Source organism: Panicum virgatum, chromosome 2K (genome assembly GCF_016808335.1).
Source record: "Panicum virgatum strain AP13 chromosome 2K, P.virgatum_v5, whole genome shotgun sequence".
Taxonomy (NCBI): Eukaryota; Viridiplantae; Streptophyta; class Magnoliopsida; order Poales; family Poaceae; genus Panicum; species Panicum virgatum.
In genome coordinates this window covers 32,914,393-32,923,634 of record NC_053137.1, presented here as the reverse complement: position 1 = coordinate 32,923,634, position 9,242 = coordinate 32,914,393, and positions in this window count along the sequence as shown.

Below are 9,242 nucleotides of genomic sequence, written 5' to 3'. Positions count from 1 at the left end.
TGTAAGCACGGCTGTTGATCCTTAATCTCGGCGGCGCTTGATCCTTAGTCTCGGCGGCGCTGATCCACGACAACCCGATGTAAACACGACCTGTGATCCTTGGTGCCGGTGGCGCTGATCCATGACGATCCGACGTAGGCACTGCCTGTGATCCTCGTTGCCTGATCCTTTGTTGCTGTCTGCGCTGATCCACAACGACCTGACGTAGGCTAGTGATTGAGTGGTGATTTTCTTTAGTTTTATTTCTTTGTCTTTGCATGGAATCAATTTGATTTTTATACTCTAATTCAATCTCAATGGTAATGTTAGGGGTCGAAATAAATTGTTTATTCCACCTTGATGGATGGTCGTCTTCCACTGGGTCATCTGACAAACATATCAAACATTGGGCGTGGATATGTGGTCATAATTTCCTGTCAAAAAATGTGGTCATAATAAGAGGTTAAAATAAGAAGCAGATGCTTGTGGTGACCATGGTAGTTTTTTTTTCTTTTTCGCTTCTATGTTCACTTATACTTAAGATATTTTTGCCGGAGGAGGAGAAGGAAAAGAAGCGCAAAGGCAAGGGAAAATTATCAGCATGAGAAGGCTGAAGCCAAAGCAATGCACACATCTCATAACAAAGACTGGTGCAGCGTATTCTTGTAAGTTAGTATTCATTATTTAACTGAAAGCACAAATATTAACATCAATCAATAGTCACATATGCTCTATTGGATTGTACATCATTTGTTGATGTTGTCAGTGTCATCGAAGAAGCAAGATCATTGCCGATATTGAAAACAATAATCAACGTTAGTTGCTCGTTTCGTGATAGAAAAAATTTAGTCCCAACTATAAGACATCATAATATGTTTTTAATGCTGTTTTGTGTAGGATTAGTCCACGGTCTTGATTTCAATGACGATGCTGGTGAGGGATGGATCTAGAGAAATGATACTTTTACAAGGAATGGTGAAGTAAAATTATTGAACACATAATAAATTCCATACACGACTTTGGGTGACAAAGAAGGTAAATTTTTTTTCTCCGGATGATGGAAGAGGCTATATATACTATCTGATTTTATGTTTATTTGTTTGTTATCTAGATTGTCCTCATGATGTGACTCAAGAGGAATGCACGTGGGAGAAGAAAAAGAACGCTAGCCCATTCTATGTATCCTTGGTTTCGAGATGGAGACCCTTCCGCCTCCCTCTCCCCCTCCCCTCCCCGCCCGGCGCCACTTCACCTCCCACCAGCCTCCCCCCGACGTCCACCGCGGACCCGGCGGCCACTCCCCTCTCGCCGACACTCCCTCCGAGTCCGGCGGCCACCCTCACCACCTCCCCGGCGCGGGGAACACCTGAGCTCCGGGGTCGCAGCAAAGCCCAACGTTGGGTCCGCGACTCGCCCCCTACGGGAAAGTCCGGCGGCGCTACCCCAATATCCTTCAAGGAGGCGCTCCTCCTCGGCATTGCCGCGCGCGCATCGCCGCAGTCGCCGAGGTCGACGCCCCGGTCGAGTCCCCGTGGTTCCAGGCCTCGGATTGTGGTGCGGGACGCCCCGCGCCAACGCCGGTCTCCTGCTACGGTGCCTGACACCGACGGATGGGTGACTGCGGTTTGCCGCAAGTCGCGCCTGGCTGTGCGTCGCGCCGAGCGGCGACCGCCTAGACCCGTTCCGGTCGATCTCCGTGGGAAGTGCTTTAACTGCTTCTCCCCGTGGCACCGGGCGTCATCCTGCAAGTCGAGCACTCGGTGCTTCATCTGCCACAAGTCCGGCCACCGGTCCTACATCTGCCCTTCTCGTCGCGCGACACCGTCTCCCTCGGCTCCCCCCAGATTGCTGTGGCGGCCGGTGGCGTCCTCGTCTAAGGTGGCGGCGACGTCTACTCCCATGGTTGCCCCGGCGGCAGCTACGCCGGTTACTCGGGGCGACGGCGTGCTCGCAAACGTTCGCGACGCGGTGGCCACGGCCAGCCTTCTTCCAACTCCAACCCGGGAGATCTTCCCTCCCCTGCTTCGAGCGATGATGATCACCTGATCACCGACGCTGGCCATTCTCTGCGGCCACGTCGCGTGATTCAGCGTTCGAGCGTCATTGCTCAGCGGGAGGAGTTGCTGGCCGAGCGGGCCCTCGTCCTCTCCGTTGTCGCTGATGATCCCGGCGGCCTCTTCGAATCCATCTTACCTGCCATTGCTCAGAGGTTTGAGATCGAGGAACGCTCGCTGTCCCTCTCCCCGTTGGGACTCGCTAGCTTGCTCTTGATCTCACCGGATGAGCAATCGGCGTCCAGAATCCTCAACGACGGACGGGCGCTGATCATCCCTGCTTGTCGCATCCATGCCAAGCGTTGGACGCGGTTCCTCTCCTCTACGGCAGGGAATCTCCCCTGTGCTACGGAGATCGAGCTTCGGGGAATTCCAGCGCATGCATGGGATGTGCATGTGGATACTGCTTCTCAACTCCTCAATGACTGCTGTCTACCCTGCGGCATCCTTCCCGGGATGGAGGGACGCAGGGATGTCCTGCGCCTACGTGCCTGGTGCTCAAGCCCGAGGGACATCCCTCCTGAGATGGACCTTGTAATTCCAGAGCCGGAAACGGGTGGTGTGTTACATGAGCAGCGCACACTCGTCTACCCCATTCATGTCTCTGTTCATCAGTCCGGCGAGCCGCCATTGCTGGGTGGTAACCCGCCACCACCACCGTCACCTGCTGATGATGATCGTCATCATCACCGACACCAACGGCGGCTTCCATCGACGTCTTCCCCGGCGACGGCGATTCAGGAGGGGCCTGTGCATTCAAGGCTGGGCCCACGAGCGACCGGGTGTGCCAGCTCGGTCCATGTTGACGTCTCGCATCCTGTGCATGGGGGCCTTGATGGCCTCGGCTCGTTGGCTGCGGCGGGCGTAGCTCACGATGTTGCCGCGCACGCGGGCGCTGGGCACGATGCCGCCGCGGCGGGTGATTCTGCGGCTGCGGACGTCTCGGCCTTCTCCCCCGTCGCTGAATCGTTCCCCCCTTCTTCGGGGATCTTAACTGAGCTGCCGGGCCCACTGCTTGAGATCCTGACGGCGGGACCGGGCCCGAGCATCGAGGTTGCCCTTCGACCCCGATCGCGACCTCACCCTGCGTTGTGTCGCTGGTGGATGCGCCCCCATGCGCGATTACGACGCTCGGCGTGGCGGCCTCGGGGCTTGCCGACGTTCTCCCTTGTGGAGACACCCCTGGTGGAGAATCCGACTGTGCCTGCTGTCGTGGACGCTGCGGGGACCTCGCCGGCCTCTGCTCCCACGATCATCTGTGCTGAGGCATCAGGACCACCTCCGGCCTCTGCGTCCAATTCTGTGTGCTCGGCCTCGGTGTTCCCAGCCTTGGAGAACGCATCTCCGGCCCCTGCGACCACCGCGGGTGCGGCCGGCGAGGGAGCGTTCTCGGCTGCTAACACACCTGCGACCACGGCGGGCATGGAGTGTCCGCTCAGAATTCTTCCGGACCATATGGTCGTTTACACCCGAACGCCACGGAAAACTGGTCAGACAATTGGTCCTGCACCATCTCTGGCAGAGGACTTCATCAGCAAAGTCTCAAAACCAGTGGAAGTCCTGGTGCCTGTACCGGCCGTCCAGAAGAGAAGAGCTAAAACTGCAGGACCTATCAGCCTACCTCGCCGTAGCCGCCGAATTGCTAAACTGCCTCCTGAATCAGATAGAGCTTCCGCATCTTTGGTATGCAGAAAACTTGGCCTAACTGAAGAGGATGGACGGATCTCCGACGAGGCACTTGATCGCTACACAAAGTCTTATAATCATCTCTTGGGGCAGGATCACCTTGCTGCGGTAGCTGCCCTATTTGGCTGGGAAGTCCCACCTGAGGATCAGGTTAGAGTGGCAATCGCCCCTGTAATTTTAGTTTGAGGGGTCATTTGTGATATGAACTGGTCTTGTTTTTCTATTACTAATCCAATGGATAGAACAAGTATCCTCATTTGGAATGTACGTGGTTTGAATGACAAAGCAAGAAGAGATAACTTGAGGAAAGTGGTTGATGAAGCTAGACCGGCAGTAATCTGTCTTCAAGAAACAAAGCTGTCGCATATATCTGCTCAAGATGTGTCCTCCATTCTTGGCCAGGAGTTTGCTAATTTTGTGTACCTTCCAGCACAGCAAACGTGAGGCGGGATTCTGGTGGCTTGGAGAGAGGGGGCCTTCACTGTAGATCATCACCGAGTGCATGGCCATTCTGTGTCTGTGCTGCTCAGCAGCAACAATGACCCTCCTTGGTGGTTTACAGGGGTATATGGTCCTCAACGTGATGCAGATAAAGTAGCCTGCTTGGATGAACTACGTGAGGTGCGAGCAAACTGCCCAGGGCCATGGATGCTAGCTGGTGATTTCGACATGATTTACTGCTCTGAGGACAAAAACAATGAGAATGTTAATCAAGCAATGATGGGAAGGTTTCGTCGTCTTGTAAATGAGATGGAATTAAAGGAGATCCCCCTACTTCACTACTAGAAAAGTGCTATAGGCACCGGTTGAGATTGCCCTTTGGTACCGGTTTCTTGAACCGGTACCCCGAAAGTGGTATCAATGGCTCGAGCCTTTGGTACCGGGTAAAATAACCGGTACCTAAGGCCTCCAAAATGAGACAAAATATTCTTTCGTTGGGATTTGAACCCACGACTTCTAGCCTTGCACGCTGCCCCTTTACCATCTCAGTTACACAGTTGTTCTGATTGAGAAGGAGATATATTCCTTTTAAAGTAACCCATGTATGAGCCTTAGGTACCGGTTTGTGTTACCAACCAGTACCAAAGACTCCTAAGGTACTGGTTGGTAACACCAACCGGTATCTAAGGCTCGTCTATAGGTACCGGTTGGTGGTACCACCCGGTACTAATATAAAAATTACCACCAGGTACCTGTGGAGAACCTTAGGTACCGGTTGATAATACCAACCGGTGGCTAAGTCCCATTCAAAGATTTCATCCACCCCAAAAGTACCGGTATGGAGATGAATCGGTACCTATGCTACCATAGGTACCGGTTCATCTTGATACTGGTACTTTTGGGGTGGACCTAAGGCTTGTTTTCTAGTAGTGCTTGGACGACAATATACATGGTCAAATGAGAGGGAATCCCCCACGCTTGTCAAGTTAGACCGAGTCCTCTGCACTAATGATTGGGAAGACATTTATTCAGAGAACATCTTGCAGAGCCATGCCACTGAAATGTCAGATCATTGCCCACTGATCTTAGGTCTTAGAGAAGGAATTAGAGGGAAAAGGAGATTTCACTTTGAAAGTTTTTGGTCAAAATTGCCGGGATTTCATGAGACTGTACAACAATCTTGGGATCAGCCTGTTCTGTGTTGCTGTCCCTTTGAAAGATTATCCATCAAACTGAAACGCCTGACAAAAGCCCTACAGACCTGGAGTCAGAAACAAACTGGTCATGTAAAAACACAGCTTGCCCTCGCTCGCCATGTCTTGCACCATCTGGAGATTGCTCAGGATCACCGGGAGTTGTCAGGGCAAGAGAACTGGCTGCGCTGCGAGCTGAAGAAGCACTGCTTGGTACTTGGCTCCCTGGAACGAACAATCGCCCGCCTTCGCTCACGTGTTCGATATCTAAAAGATGGTGATGCAAACACGTCCTTCTTTCACAAGCAAGCTTGCTTCCGAGCACAGAAGAATTTCATCTCCAAATTGATCGATGGAGACCGGGTAGCAACTGCACAAGAAGATAAACATCAGATCCTCTTTGATCATTTTAACAACTTGATAGGAACAGCACGATTCAGAGATACAACTCTTGAGCTGGCCGCCTTTCATCGAGCAGGCATTGACTTATCTGAATTAGAAGCACCTTTTTCAGAAGAAGAGGTGTGGGCAACCATCAAATCACTCCCACCAGACCGGGCCCCTGGGCCGGATGGCTATACAGGACGTTTCTACAAGTCCTGTTGGCCAATTATCAAATCTGATTTAATGGCAGCACTCATCAGCTTACAACAAGGTGACACAAGGAAACTAAAATTGTTAAACTCAGCTTTTCTCACACTGATCCCTAAAAAGGCTGATGCAGTGGAAGCCAAGGATTTTCGTCCCATTAGTCTTGTGCACAGTTTTGCTAAGCTTGCCACCAGGATGATGGCAAATCGATTGGCTCCTATTCTAGACAGATTAATTGCCACAAATCAGAGTGCATTCATAAGGGGCAGATGCATCCATGATAATTACATACTTGTGCAGCAAACCATCAAGGTCCTACATCGACGCAAAATCTCAAGCCTTTTTCTGAAATTGGACATTTCCAAGGCCTTTGATTCAGTTGATTGGGCTCTTCTATTGGAGATCTTGGCACATTTAGGTTTTGGAGCTGTTTGGCGCAACCTTGTCTCTAATCTCCTACACTCAGCTTCAACTCAGGTGCTTCTAAACGGAGAACCAGGAGACTTCATTACTTATCGACGTGGGCTCCGGCACGGGGACCCACTCTCCCCCATGTTATTCATCTTGGTAATGGATGTCCTAAACAGTCTTTTCATGAAAGCGGCAGAGGAGGGACTGCTCCTACCTCTCCATTCTGCTGGTCAACGGCTATCTTTGTATGCAGATGACGTGGCTCTCTTCATAAGATCAGAAGAAGATGATCTACAGATTACTAAGAATATCTTGCAAGTTTTTGAGAAGGCATCAGGGTTGCGGACGAACCTACAGAAAAGTTGTGTGATCCCAATTCAGTGCGATGATGAAATTGCAGAGGTTGTGAACAATACCCTACAGTGCACTACAACCTCTTTCCCCACCACTTATTTAGGGCTACCAGTCTCGGACAAAAAGCTGCGAAGATGTGATTTATTAACCTGGATTGAGAAGATTGCAAATAAGCTTCCTGGTTGGAAGGCCCCTTTATTGAGTTTGGCTGGTCGTGCGGTCTTGGTGCGCTTTGTTATCACTGCCATCCCTATTTATCTGCTGGTCGCCATCAGAGTGCCCAAATGGTTCATCCGAGCAGTGGACAAAATTAGGAGGAGTTTTTTGTGGAAAGGAAGGAAAGAAATCAATTGGGGCAGCTGCTTAGTGGCTTGGGAAAAGGTCATGAGACCTATTGATCCCAGGCTTAGGAATTCATAACCTTGAAATTATGGGTTGGGCGCTGCAAATGCGTTGTTCTGGTATGATCGCTGGTTACATAGCTGCAGCATAGAAAACCTTGCACCTAATGTTTTCAAGTGCATACCTGCAAGATTGAGGAAGGCAAGAACAGTGAAGGATGCTTTGCACGAGCTAACCTGGGTGTCAGACATCCGTGGAGCTCATGGTTGGCAGGGTTTGGTTGAATATTTGGACCTTTGGGATGTTCTCATTGATGTTATATTACACGGCACTGATTATACCCATCATTGGAAGTTCAAAGCTTCAGGGAATTTCTCCTCTAAGTCGGCATACTGGGCCTTCTTTGCAGGATCAGTGAGCTTTGAGCCAAGGAAACGGCTTTGGAAATCTTGGGCCCCTAGCAAATGTAAAACCTTCATTTGGCTGGCCATTCGTAACCGGTGTTTGAGAAATGTTGAGTACTCTATCCTGCCTGTGATGAATGAATTGTCAACCGTGCGGTGTGATCGTGCGCTTGGTTTTGGATTGCAGGTACACGGGCGTCAAGTGTCGACGGAGAGCTGCCGTGGAGGTGCTGTGGCCGATGGACCGTGCGGTGGACGGCGGTGAAGGGCAGCCGGGACCGGAGCTCGGACCGGGCGGTAGCTGTGGCATCCACTCCTGGATCGAGGGCACAAGCGGCGACGGAAGGCGAGTTTCTTGGTTTGCGCCACAAAACCAAGGAGGCGGACGGTGGTTGAAGACGCCAAGTTGTGGAGGCACGGGCGTCGATCTCGGGACTGACGGAGGCGACGGACGTCGACGGCGTCTAGGGCCTCGCTGCGGGCGAGGAGGTGACGGGCGTCGGGCGGCATCTAGGGCCGTCAGAAGGCCGAGGCGGGAACGGCGTCTAGGGCCACGGCGTGGAGGCGGGAATCTTCCTGCGCGTGAGGTTTTGGCGGTTTTCTCAAAACCGGCCACCTACCCGGGTTTCGCGGACCCTTCAAAACCGCGGACCTGATCTTCATCAAGATAGCGGCATCGCGGAGAAGACTTCATTTCGAAGAAAGAATCTCGGTCGTCGGATGAGATCGTGTACAGGGGGTGCTGCAGGCCAACCGGTCTGACCGGTCCCTGGCACCGGTCTGACCGGTCCCGCGGGTATAAATACCCCTTCACTTGTGTTAGGTTAATTGCGGCTTTTGTAATCTGTTCGTGCACTCCTCTGTTCTCCAGGCCGCCGCCCCTATGTCTCTCTCCCTCTGTTCTTCTCTTTAGAGTAGAATTTGATTATGGTTTTGTGAGACTTTGTATTGGATTTGATTTGGAAAGGAGGCCCCATCCTCCTTGTGCCCTCTGGGCTTTTGAATCGATCCAATCTCGTCGTTTTTGTGCCCGTTTGTGATGGATTTTGGTTTCGTTTTTGGTGCACACGATTGCGACAGTTCCATGAGCTCTTTGTAGTGGTTCCTCTGCTTCTAGCCTCGGCCAAACCTTCTGGAATCGCTAGCTCTTCCGAATTGGAGTTCTTGAGTTTTTGAGAAAACCCCAATCCTTCTTGATCTCTCCTCGATTCCTCAAGATTTGTTGATCTTTAGGACGAGATCTCTTAGGGATATGTTCACGGGGTAGGGGCGAAGCTATCCCCCAAGTTTCATCGATTTTCGTGGTCGTTTGGTTGAGATTCATCGTTTGAATCCAAGTTTTCGGGGGTTTTCTGGGTGCCACCGGTCAGACCGGTAGGCAAGACTGGTCAGACCGGTCTGCTAGTTATTGAATAGCCGAGACCGGTCAGACCGGTACCGTGCACCGGTCAAACCGGTACCGTGCACCGGTCTGACCGGTCCAGGCAGATCAGGTCGGCTGTTTTCCCGAGTCGCTTCCGAATTGCTTCGGGTTTTCGCTCGCTCGTTCGAGGCCTTTTGTGTTGGTTTAGCTTTTCAATAGCTATTCCAAACTTTGGTCAGAACGCTTGAGGGCTTGGATGATTTTCGGGATATAGGCCGACGATTCGAATTTCGAAGAAATTTTGATCGGCTCCTATTCACCCCCCTCTGGTCGCAGGCTTCGGTCCCTCTGTGTTGGACGGCTGACCGTTTACAAAAAAGAGGGCTCCCTCACCCTGCTCGCTGCCCGCTGTGCGACCAAGAAG